Raw genomic sequence first — 13,367 nt, forward strand, 5'->3', positions numbered from 1 at the left:
TTGTAAGGAAAATGTATTAACAGAATCCACTAGCATGCAGCTAAGGACTTCTGGAGATCTGGGGTCATGACAGGCACCCTGTATAGTGATATAAATGTCAGTGTCTGAGATTTAAGAGCCTGTTCCGAGAAAAGCCAACAAATATGGAGAGTATATTCCTATAAATGAGTTAATTGAGAGGCACGTATACTGCACTCAAGTTTTGCACTGTGCCGGAAACCATTGACTGTCCCAGGGGCCTTCCGCTCTTACCCCTCACTCCAGTTTAGAGTGGAGCAACAGCAGCATAAGATACACATTTTAATATGGCTTAGATCATGTTCATTTCCAAACACACCTTCTGTTCTCCCTCTTCTGGCCTTTGTTGGGCCGTTTCCTAAGCCTGGCATGGGCCCTTTTAAATTTCAACTTTAGTGGAGCTTTCCTTTATGTTCTTACTGAGAATGAATAGTTTTCCTCTCTCTGAATTCCTATAGTGCTTAATTTAATTCTACTTAGGCCACCCCTCAGGCTTTGTACTGTATCACAGATGGTGATGGCTGTGTCTTCTGATTTTTTCTTTTTTTGTGAGGGGGTGGGTGGGTATTTTGCTGATGTTGCCCCAGTCTCATTCATGAAGTCATTTGGCTTGTCTGGGGAATGGGGTGGGGCAGGTGACTTTTTTGCAGCCTCTCTCATCCATATTGCCAGGCTGTCCAGGATTACTTTCTGGGCTTGAAACATTGTCCTTTTGCTGAGAGCAATCCATGGACACCTGACTCCTAAGACTTAGCTCCACTGAAAAAGGTCTTTCATATCCAAGAAGGTGATTTAATTTAATCAGTGAGGACCTCTACTACTTTTTTTTTCTTCTTCTAGTCCAAGGATTGGATACATTTGATATACCTTCTTTTTGTTTTGATTTTTTCTTGGTTTTTTTTTTTGTTAAGTTAAACTTTTAAGATTTATCAAAGTTATGCATTTGTGTACTTTAAGAAACAATTTAAAAAAACATATAATGAAAAAAATAGAAGTCCATACCCTTTTCTTATGCCCTGGTAGCCACCTCTTTTTCCTTTTAGCTATTTCCTTTCAGCCACCTCTTTTTCCTTTTAGCTATTTTTGGGTATTAGTGCCTGTATTTCTTATGTAACTGGAGGTTCTTGGCTTTTGATAGTGTCTGTTGACTTCCTTGTGTGGAAGATGAGGATTTAGCTCACTTTGCACGTTTCCCTTTACCAGATAATTATGTCCACAATTTTTGGATAAATCAGCATCTTTCATTCACGTAACTAGAGCTATATGAGTATTATTTATAGCAGAGGCTTAACATTTACGTTTGAAGGATTGCAACTCCCTAATTTCATCTAGTGACCAGGGGAAACCTTGCTGTCTTGGTCTAATGAGGGCAGGCTTCCCTCTGGGTTCTGCCTCCCCATTTTCCCATTTATAATTAGTTGAGATATGTAAACATGCTATATAAATGTTAGCTGTTATTATTTCAATATTATAATTTGAACCAAACCTTATTTAATCTAGTTCTTAGCTATACGTGTATGTGTAAGCTTAAAAGTACTTTTGTGAACAGCTGCATTTAGAGAGAAATGTGAAGTCCAAGTGCATGTTTATGCATATGATAAAACTTTTGCAGCATAGATGCTTCTTAGCATTACAACTCAACAGGCAGAGGAGATTCGTGTTGACAAATGTGCTTGTTATTAATAACTTTGTGTTACATTTCACCGGAGAGACCTCTAGCTTACCAGTTTTAGGCATTTTGCTTTTGGCAGGTTGCAATTATTGCTGTCTTATAAATGTCACATACATGATATATATACACACTTCCAAAACTGTGTTTTTCATTCTTGTCGGAATAGTTGAGACTTGTCTGCTACCAAAAGTCTAAGTCAGATTCTGATACTTTGCCTTGCTGCTCTTTTTTTTGTAGTTTTCCCAGAAACTTTATATTATACTTAACAATATAAATATAGTATTATACTCATAATAAGCGAGACCTTTGCTTGTATTCATTTAAAAATGTAGAGAAGCGCTTAAAAGATTGGAACTTTCGAGTCACAAATAGGCAGGCTGAGGATTGGCTTATGGAATTGGTGAAGCTGTTGGGAGACCAATTTCATGTAAGAAGGAGCAATCTGAGGATAGAACTATCAGCCATATAACAGGGGATGTGAGAGGGATACAGTGACTTCCATTTGTTTGTAAAAATGCTGTTTTGGGATTTATACTAATGGGTACCCTTCATGTGTGACATGCAGTGTGACTTAAATATCTACCTTAGCTTTTGCCATAGTTCAAAAGTTGGGGGAGGGAGTTTCTAGATAATGAGCATCCAGTAGAGTAGACGGAAAGTCCACGGCAGTTAAATTGCTCAGCAGAAAAGGCCAGGGGGAGGGGGCTGGGGGTGCGGGCAGGCGGTTTGGGTATAAATGCCGACCAACTGTGGTTCTACCATGGCTGGGGAGGAGGGTCTGTGCTGCTATGGGCCTTTTCAGACATCTCTAACTGAACACACGCGATTTTTCCTGCAGCTTCCCTTCTATAGTGGAACTTAGAAAGTCTTGTCAAAACTGGCCCCTGAGATGAAACCTTTGGCCATCTTAAGCTAGTGTTTTATCCAGGACAAATGAAGAAAAAATACAGCGAACTTGTTTACTCCAGCATAGAGACAAAGTCAGGATTAGATTAATTGTGATTCTTTGCAGTTAATGCTACATAACGTGGCATATGGAGTTAAATTTGGATGTAAAAGCCAGCAGCACTGCCTCGTATAAACCAGGAGACCTCAGGCTGGTAATGTAATCTCTCTCAATCTGTTTCCCCATCTGCAAAAAGAGTCTAGTACTACCTGCACTATTAAAGTTGTTGGAAAGTTTAAATCACGTAAGGTGTATTTTCTTACTATAATGCCTAGTTCTAAGGACAGTAAATGGTAGGGTCTCTTTTTACTATGACAGGCTAATTGTTCCTTTACAATGCTTTCAAAACTGCATTTTCAACATATGCTAGATAGAAATACAGTGCTATGCTTTGTGTTTTTAATGAATATTAATTGTTATGGAAAGAGCCAAATTTGAGTAGGTCTTTGACCCAGCCACTGTGGTTATAGGAAGGCTCTTTTAGATACATAGCAATACATAACTCATGGAAAGTATTTTCAAATTATAAATATAATACAAGAGGAAATAAGATCTCATATGCAGTACCCTGGTAAACTCAAACTATTACGGATGGGGCACACATGATGGAGTGCTTCTCGGAGCTTTACATTTTTGCCTCAACATGCCTAAGGTAATAGGAGATATTCTCATCTGTGCTTTACTCTGTGGTCTCAGTAAGGAAGGGATGGAGACACATCCAGGATCAACCAGAGCTGGTGGTCTTTCCCTTGGCCCCCATTGCCAGTCCCACCCTGTCTCCACAGGGAGTGTGAATGAGGATGGCTCCATCTTTCTTCCCTCTTGTCAACCACAGAAATTAGGGTTTTGCTATTTTTTTCCTAATGTAGGCAAAACATGTGGTCCTAAAGTACCTCTCCATCGCCAGAAATCACAACAGACTGCTGTCCTACAGGAAAGACAAAAGCTTATTACACTAAAGATGAGTTTCTCGTATTTTAAGATCTAAGAGATGCTAAATAATAGTAAAGGCAGGAAACATTTATTTTTCTTAGGTAAGGAGAACAAAAACTCATACAAGCAGAGCATTTTGTTAATATTTTGTTAGTTCAGCTGACTGGTTATTAATCCAGTCTTTTTTTTTTTTTTTCTTGGTGGGAAATGACAGAGGTTTTTTTTTGTTGTTTTTTTTTTTTAAATGGGTCATGGGGAAAATAATGTTTGAATTTGCTAAATAATCTCTTGCCATTTGACAAATCAAATATCACTTATCAAGTCCACATATGAAGTATGTATGATTTGCCAGGAGTTAGGATACTTAACCCTGTATTAGAAGCACATGGATTTGAAAACAACAGAAAAGCAGCACGATACAGCTGCTTCTGAGATACAAGAAATGGTGTAGTTTTAAAAAGAAATGCTTATGAGAGATTTTAGACATTTTTGAGCTGTTAAGTTTTCTAGAACCATTTGGAATGATTTTGAAGTGACCTCGCCTGGAAAGCATATTTATGTAGTTTCTTTTTCTGTACCATTTATTCTTCAGCTTCAGTGTAATTCTCAGTTTACTGTATGCCAGTTGGCATGTTGTAGTTTAAATATTTTCAGAACCTTTCCACTGCGTATTAATCTCTTAGACAGTTGAAACATTTGTTGACCTGTAGTCCTGTTTTTTAAATTTTTTATGTGAGAAACAATATATCTGAATGATTAAGAGCATTGTCTCCAGAATAGATTGCCTTAGTTAGAATACCGGCTGAGTTACACATTAGCTTTTTGTCATGGGGCACATTACTTAACCTCTCTGTGCTTCAGCACCCTCATCGTTAGGAGAATCTGTACAAAAGTGATTATAATATCTACTTCAGAATACTGTTGTGAGGAATATTGTTCTGTATGCCTGGCACATAGAAGAGAAAAATAAATATTGTCTGTCATCAGTATTATTTCGTATATGGAGAACTGAAAGGAACTTCAAGATTTGCATTGTGTGGGCTTTCATACCATCTTCAAGAGATGATTTTTTGGAGAAAACATGCTTTTGAAATTCAGTTTAAACATGGTATTTATGGAGCTATATCTCACAACAATTTTCCTCTGGCTTACATTTTAGACCACCTTTTGTTCAAGTGTCATGTGGACCACTTGGCTTAGATGAGAGTCACACAAATTTTTATATTCCAAGTTCCTCCTTCTCTCTCCCTACTACAGCCTTTGAATGGCAATTAATATTGCTGCTTCCTTCCCCACCTTCCCTCTCTAGCTTCTTTTAGGCATTTTGTAAATAGATAACATAAGAAACAATTTGTTTTGGCCACAAGTTCAATTTTTCTGGCATAAAGCTGTATTTATTTTTGATATTCCTGATTAGTAAAGGTGCAAGCCCAGTATCTATACCATTCCAATCTGTGGGTCCCTGAGTTGCTCCAAGGCATTTACAGGCAAACTCCTGGGATTCATTTTCTTCCACAGGCCCAAAGTGGGAGTTCCGATATGGTATGAGACCACTGTGAGATGGATTAGAAAGATCTGGAAGCTAGATGGGAACTAGCTCGGGCATAATCAAGTACTCTTGACCCTCACAATTGTTGCTTTCTAATATAATTTCACTAGTTCTTCCCACTTTCTTTAATTCTGTTTGTTGTCTTGTTGCTGACAAAATAATTTTTAGTACTTTCTAATGTGGTCATTGTGTATAAACCAGGTGAAGAAAATTTTCTGTTATTTTCTTGAAGAATAAAATAAAAAGACTGATTCATGAAATGCTATCTGAGGCTGGCCCTGGGTTAAATTCCAGGGTATCCCTTGCAAGAGAACAATGAGAATTTTCACATTCTTAGCTGTTTTTTTGAATGACTGCTAAATCTCTAGGGCTGTGGTGCATCCTGAGGAACTTGAGGATTTTCCTTTTCTACCTTTGTTCACTTTAGATCTAGCCTCAACAAATAAACATCCTTGGGCTTTTTAAGAGTCCAGCCTGATCAACATGGTGAAACCCCGTCTCTACTAAAAATACAAAAAAATTAGCCAGATGTGGTGGTGCATGCCTGTAGTCCCAGCTGCTTGGGAGGCTGAGGCAGGAGAATCGCTTGAACTTGGGAGGTGGAGGTTGCGGTGAGCTGAGATCGTGCCACTGCACTCCAGCCTGGGCGACAGAGCAAGATTCTGTCTCAAAAAAAAAAAAAAAAAAAAAAGAAAGTCCTTCAGGGTCAGGTCTTTGCCTACTCTAAGGTAGAGGAGGCTTTGTGGATGGGAGCTGTGGATTCAGGTTGTGTGTGCTGTTAGCCTCTGCAGGCTTCGCCTTTGCCACCTGTGAAATAGTGCTGGTAAGTGGTGCTGCACACACATATGTAATATGTATGTATTTACTATTAGCAATAAATCAAATTTAATTTTTAAAAGCATTTGGGAAATGACATACTTTAAATATACTGGAATAAGGAGAACCTTTTTTAACACATGGACTGAAAGGTTCACCTAAGGTGGTGCCTCTGCATATTTCAACTCTTTGTGTTTGATTAGTTATCCTGCTGTAGGATTACGGCCACACAACTCTCTGAGAACAATGGTTTCTGTGAGGTGCTATCAACCTCTGGCTTTCCTTCAGAAACAGGCACTCCTTTTGAACTATGCTATATTTTTCTTAACGCCTTTAAGATTTAAGGAGGAATTTTCTGATCTGAGGTACAGAACCCCAGGAAATACTTTCAGTGAGATTTTATTCACCCAATGCTTAACCAGTACTGATTTGGATAGGGTGGTCTTCTAACTTATTAGTCAACCTGGACACTTTTGAGAATGAAAAGAGGACTTAATTACATGGGGACAGCAGGAGTGAACTGGGTCTGTCTCAGGCAAACTGGGGTATGTGTTCACCCTAAGAATAAGTAGACACTGGATAATCAGAATAAACTTTTCAAATACTAAAAATTTTTTGCAAGCTCAGGTCTTCATAAACATCTTAAAATGAGCCTCAAGATAGGTAGGTTTTACTTTGTCCCTCTTTGCAGTGAATGCTACTATGTGCAAATTTATTGAGCTTCTACTGTGTATAAATACACTGTGTTAATCTTTCAGAGAATTATTCCGCTTAAACGAGCTCATAGCATTTCCAAACAAAAGTTTAGAGTCCTGGTTTATAGTTCTTGCCCCAGTGCATTCTTTTTTCACTCTGTTTATTCTATTTTAAAGCTGATTCCTTCATGACGTCTCTGACTGTGTTAGTTCATCCTGTTCTGTCCTTTCTGTAATCCTTGTATTTTAATTCTAAGTTTGGAAACCAATCCCCTTTTGGTATGTGGTAAATATTTTTTTCATGTGATACATAAAAGATTGGTAGGCATTGTGAAGTGGGGAGCTCGGGTTATTTTGTATTTTGTTTTTGTCAACCACAGCATTCAGCTCACTGCTGGGGATATGGTGATGGGTGGGACTGGGGACACCATTGGTGGGCTTAGGGTAGCAGATCATGAGTGTGTTTCAGTTGTGGAAAGAATGAGGGCTAGTAAACTTAATGGACATGGTGTTTAAAAATAAAGAAAAGAGCCGCAACGTCACCTTATCTAGCCTAATTAAATTGTATGGACTTTCTGTTAAGAATTGATACAGCCAAAATGCATTATGAACTTATGTTAACCTCTCATTTCCTTCTTAATCTAGGTCTACTAATATCTTTTAAAAGCCAGTTTTTGTTGTTGTTTGTTTTTTGAGACAGGGTCTTGCTCTGTTGTCCAGGCTGGAGTGAGGTGGCATGATAGTGGCTCACTGCAGCCTTAAACTCCTGGGTTTAAGCAATCCTCCCATATTAGCCTCCCAAGTAGCTGGGACTACAGGCGTGTACCACTGTGTCCAGCTAATTTTTATATTTTTCATAGAGATAGGGGTCTCACAGTGTTGCCCTGGTTGGTCTCGAACTTCTGAACTCAAGTGATCCTCCTGCCACAGTCTACCAACATGCTGGAATTACAGACCTGAACCACTGCACCTGGCCCTAAAGCTGGTTTTTAATGACATTTTACATAAGTACAGCTCAATGCTGACCGGCTTTGTTTCCCAGTGATCACTTTTCTGAGGTTTGTAGGTATTTGGACCTAGTCTTTAAAAGGTAAATAACTGTATTCTTGTAAATAACTGTAATCTTTTTTTTCTCTTCAGAATACTGTTCCTGCCTTAGTTGTATTCAGACTAAATTATACTCAAAGCTGAGACGTTTCCAGTAAAGTCAACATTTATCTTTATCTTGACGGCGTCACATCCATTTTTCTGGCCTTCCAGTTTCCATCTCCCCAGACTGATTTCCTTGATGGTGTGGATGTGTATGGTGTCTTTGGTTCTGTGTGTTGCAGGGCAAGCATGGCCTGAGGATCCGTGTGTGTTTAACAATGGAATGTCATCGGCTTTTGTTTTTTTGGAGGGGAAGCATCTTGATTTTCAGGGCCATGTTTATCTATGCATTTAATTCTGAAATAAGAGGGGGTGCAATTTTATAAACTAAATTATACTCTTCCCCATTCTCTTTTGGAAATGCCCATGAATGAGACAGATTAGAGAGGTATTTTGCATGAACGAATGATGGAGAGACCAAAAAAAAACCCCAAAAGGCAGAGGTGGAGATACATTCACAGCCACTGTTTTATCCTAATATCAAAGCTAGTTTCTAATCTAATAGGATATAAGGAATATGATAATATTTGCAGGATTGAACTGATAGTCAAGTGTAGCCTACCTGGAATTGTGGAGGGTAGGAGGGATGGTGGCCATGGCTTGCTAGGTAATTCCTGGGTAAGTAATGGAGAAACAGCCATTAGTTTTCATACATTACTTCTGTTAGAGAGGTTGGTTGCTTATCTTCAGAATAAAGTAAAAATGCCCACATAACTCCTTAAGCTGGTGGTTCTCAAAGTGTGGTTCCTGGGCCTGGATCAGGATGACCTGAGAACTTGCTGGAAATGCAAGTTACCCAAGACTCCCAGACACCTCCATTCCTGAAACTCAGCCTCTGGGGAGGGGTCCAGTGGTACGTGGTGTTTGTTTTGTTTTGTTTTGTTGTGTTTTGAGACAGAGTCTTGCCGTGTCATCCAGGCCACAGTGCAGTGGTATGATCTTGGCGCACTATAACCTCCACCTCCTGGGTTCAATATATTCTTGTGCCTCAGCCTCCCGAGTAGCTGGGACTACAGGCGTTCGTCACCATGCCTGGCTAATTTTTTTTTATTTTTAGTAGAGACGGGGTTTCACCACGTTGGCCAGGCTGGTCTTGAACTCCTGACCTCATGTGATTGACCCGCCTCGGCCTCCCAATGTGCTAAGATTACAGGTATGTGCCACTGCACTCAGCTGAAGGGGTAGATGTTTTAACAAACATGTTAAAGTTTGAGAATCACTGTTAAAACAACTATTTTTTAATAGCTTTGGGTTATGAATACCTTTCAGAATTTATTGAAAGTTAGATAGCTAGAAAAATGTACAGACACATTTTATACACTAGCAGGGAATTCATGAACTCTCCTGATTAAGTCCCCTGTTATAAAGGAAACATTTTGGTTTCAGGATGTATCCCATCAGAAGTATTAGATTTTAAGTCACACTAGTGATAGTTTGGATTTGAGAATTTGATTATTGTTCATCTCCAATAGCATGAGTAGCCCTGGACTGTGGTTTGCCCCCAACTTTTTGTGGGACGAATTTGCACACTGAGATATCTCCAGACATTAATGCTGGGCCCTGTGGTGAATGTAAACATGGTACCTATGGGGTGGCCCTGACACCTGGCTGGCAACAGTGGGTGCCTGCTTGCTCAGCCATAGACTTTACATAGTTCAGCCTTTTGGAGGTCCCCGTGCCAGCCACTGTGAAGGAAATTTGGTGAGGCCTATGTTAAAAGCTTAGTTTGTATATGTGTTTTTTAAATTTACTAAGGGATGCATGGGCAATGTAAATACATTAGAAAATACAGAAAAGTAGAAAGCAGAAAATTAAAATCACCGACAGATTTATTCTTGGGTAACCAGTTATTTTGCTGCAAATGGTAAAATGCACTAGGAAGATAACAGGAATAATAATAATACCTAAGACTTACTGAGTTTTTATTGTATGCCAGATACTGTTCTAGATTCCTTATTTATATTAACTCATTAAAACCTGATAGCTTCTATATAAAGTAAGTCCTGTTAACGTCTCCTCAGTTAAATGATAGAGGGCAGTAAGGCTTGGTGAGGTTAAGCATTTTGCCTGAAGACACGTAGCTGGTAAGGATTTGAGTTGAGGCAGGGGAAGCCGTAGTTCTCTAGGGCATCTTAACATGTACCCTCTGCTGGTCTTTAGGAGGAAGAGAAAACACTGCAATGAATGACTGTTGCGTGGGGTGGCGTTGGGGAAGAGACCCATGTAGGAGTACATGGGGTTGACGAGTGAGGATTAGGACATGTCTGCATGGGCGAAGTGGGTGCAGAGATGGATCAACAGCTGAGGAGTGTGCACAGGCCCTGTGCTTTTAGGATGGCCCAGCACCCTTTAGTGATTTGGCTAATCAGCCTCACCTTCAGCTGTCTTCCAGTCCTTTGTCATCAGCACGTGAAACTGCTGAAATAATGCCGGCTGAGTGGACCTCCCCAGAGTGTCTTAAACTTGTGAGCATCTGTTTCATTTTAAACTGGATAACATTGCATTATTACAAACATGTGGAACCAGAAGGAAATGTACAAATGTGGTGTTCACAATTTGCTATCATAGTGAAGGCTGACAGAATTATCATCAGTCACTGAGCCTTTAAATAACATTTGTTTGTAAAGTTGTTTTGTTCTTTGATTTTGAGTTTAGTGCCAACTTGGGTCATATCAACTTTCCAAAATATCATGAGCTTTGCGTGTTTTATCGTTAATTTAATTTTCCTTGAAATTATTTCCCAGAACATCAAATGGGAGTTTTAAATTTTTTAAGTGTTATTTGAAAGAAACAATCCAAGAACAAATTAATTTAACATGTTCAGTGAATAAGGACTCATCTCTAAGAGATTAATGTAATATAGAGATTAAGAATGCAGGCTACAGGGTTGGAATTCCTGGATTCACGTACCACCCCCCACTTATCAGCTCTGTGACTCTTGGTAAAATACCTAACTCATCTGTTAAATGGTAATAATTCTCTTTACCCCATAGGGTTGTGGTAAGAGTGAGACAATACAAAGCAGTGTTGAAGTCAGTGCAGGGTAAAGTGTGGCACAGCCTTCAGTTAATGTTAGGAATTGTAGAAAGGCAGATAACGATGGACAGAGGCTGAGATCTCTTACCACCACTCCTTCCCTCTCCCCTACCCACTTAACAGTATATCATGGTGACTTTTCCATTTCAGTTTTTAAAGTTCTGCCTTTTTCTTTTGAGTAGTTCTACTTCATTTCACTGAAGAAAAGAATCATAACCATTTTTCTGTTACTGGACATTTGGGTTATTTCATTGTTCAGTGTTTAAAGATCTCTGTACTTGTATTTCCTTGTTCCCTCCCACATTCCCCTAAAATCTTTGAAGGTTGTGTTTTGAGGTTGGTCTTCAGTACAGCTGCTGTAATTGATTTCATTATTTTGTAAGCACTTGTTTTCTGTGACATCAAAAAGAGTTTGTGCTCACTTAGCATAAAATTAAGTAATTATTGGACATGCCATCTTTTAAATGGAAGAACTGAACTCTTCTCACGAGGGCAGTAGGAGTGTATTTTGTCAGTTAGGAAAGAAGAAACTGCTTAAGAGCTTTTATTGAAAACGCCTTATGGCCTGTCTCAGAAATTCAAACCTGAGCTCATTAGTTGGTTTATGATTGTGTAAAGCGCACATCTCTAAGATAACCATAACCCAGTATGGAGAGTTTTCTCATTTATAGTTGATGGGGTTTCTTTCTCCTGAAATTGTTTCCCTCAAATTGCAGTTTAATTTGTGTATTAAAAACTGCTCTGTCATAATCAATGCTGGGAGCAGGAGCCTCCTGTGACCTTCCTGCCTGTGCCCCCTACCCCAGCCAGCTGCAAGAAGGAGCTCTAAAAACATAAATTAAGCCTTGCTACTCCCTTGCTCAGACCCACCCAGTGCGTGTGTGTGTATGTGTGTGTGTGGTCTCATCACACTTAGAAAACATCCAGAGTTTGGTCATGGCCTGCATGGCTCTACATGACCAGCTGGCCCTGCCTGGTTCTCTGACTGTACCTCCTGTGGCCACTGCCTTGCCCTTCTCTTGTAGCCACACTGGCCTTCTTGCTCTTGCTCCTCCACTTCAAAGATAACACACCCATCTTCTCCATTTGCTCTTTCTCCCTTTGTCTCCCTTATTTCTGTTCTGATCTCTCATCTTCATGATGATTTCTTCCTCTCACCCTATTTTCCCGAACTCGCCATTATGTCCTGCCTCCAGCCTGCTAGATTATTCTTCAGTGCAGAACCACTTGTTATGCTGTGTGTCGCCAGCACCTAGAGCAGTATCTGGCACAGTGGAAGTATTCAGTTAATAATGGTTGAGCCAAAGAAGGAATAAACAAAGGAGAGCTACTCGTAGAATATAATGTACGATGCTCTATTCTGAGACTTTAAATAGTCATTATGGAAACTGAGTAGATCTTTTGGCTTTTAAAGAGATCAGGAAAATAAAACTGTTCAGTTTATTTTTCCCAGCACAGACGTGGAATTTCTGAGAATTTTTTAAAAAGCAGAAGTTTCACAGACTGATTTCTCTTTTTTGAGTATCATTATCTTCTGCTTCTTTACTCTTATATTTGTGTCTTACACCATGAGAGCCTTTTCGAGTCTTTATTCTCAACTGCCCACTTGCCGGTCACTGCCATCATCCTCCCTATCTCCTCTCAAATCACTGATGACAGATTTTCAGTTATATTCAGGGTTTCTCCCTAAGAAAATAGGCAGTATACAGCAGGCTCATCATAAGAATATTCCTTTTTATACGGAGGAATATGAGTAGGTTTTAAAATGTTTCTTGGCTGGCTTCTGGCAGTCTTCATAGGCCTTCTGGGGTTCCAGGGAGACGGATGGTGTCCCCATCTCAGCCTCACCAAGAGTATAGTATTTCTAGTTCTGTCTTATGTATTGGTAAGATTGTGTTTGTATAAAAAAATTTCTCCCTGCAAATTAAAGTCAGAACACCTATGAAATTGGAAGGATCTCTTGGTCCTTTTCAGGGAATCATGGAAAGGCTTGGAGCAGAGTCTTGCGGCCCTGAGAATTGAAGATGGCAGGCAAAGGGCATCAGCGCTGGGCAAGTCTGATTAGTTCTGGTTCAAAGAGGCATTTAATTGTTGTCTGTGCCTTCAGGTTGCTCAGTTACAAGAGTTCCTGAGCTACTGACCTAGATTCGACTTGGCAGTGTGCACAGGTGCCCTTGGCTTTGCTGCCATCTTTCCCCTTTCAGTTCCCCTTTCTCCTTAGTGCTTTTGTTTGCAGCACAACGTTGTTACGGCAACTTTATGCTAATGATGCTCCTGCCTCTGTGCCTTTGAGGAAGGCTCATCTGATTTCTGTTAAATAAGTAGATTTCCCTTCATGACCTCAATTTCCAAGGTATTCAACATCTTCTATTAAAATGAGAACATGAACTTATCAAAGCCAAAATGTTAACAAATTTGTGAAATATTTGAACCCTATCACTGCATGTGTCTGGAAATCTCAAACAGAAGAGACTTTTAGGATCACATTTACAGTATCATCCAGATAGAAAGCAGTTTAGTGTTGAGCGAACTGACTTAACATTAAACACAGGT

The 13,367-nt window shown here is 39.6% G+C and overlaps 2 protein-coding genes across 16 annotated transcripts in view; one reads left to right on the top strand and one right to left on the bottom strand.

Annotated features, from left to right (window-relative positions):
• MED12L (mediator complex subunit 12L) overlaps positions 1-13,367 on the top strand; it is a 346,021-nt gene that overhangs the window by 166,311 nt on the left and 166,343 nt on the right. The gene's annotated exons all lie outside the window — the stretch shown is intronic.
• The window catches only part of P2RY14 (purinergic receptor P2Y14), a 72,946-nt gene that overhangs the window by 44,889 nt on the left and 14,690 nt on the right, over positions 1-13,367 (bottom strand). The gene's annotated exons all lie outside the window — the stretch shown is intronic.

Source organism: Pan troglodytes, chromosome 2 (assembly GCF_028858775.2).
Source record: "Pan troglodytes isolate AG18354 chromosome 2, NHGRI_mPanTro3-v2.0_pri, whole genome shotgun sequence".
In the NCBI taxonomy this organism is placed as follows: Eukaryota; Metazoa; Chordata; class Mammalia; order Primates; family Hominidae; genus Pan; species Pan troglodytes.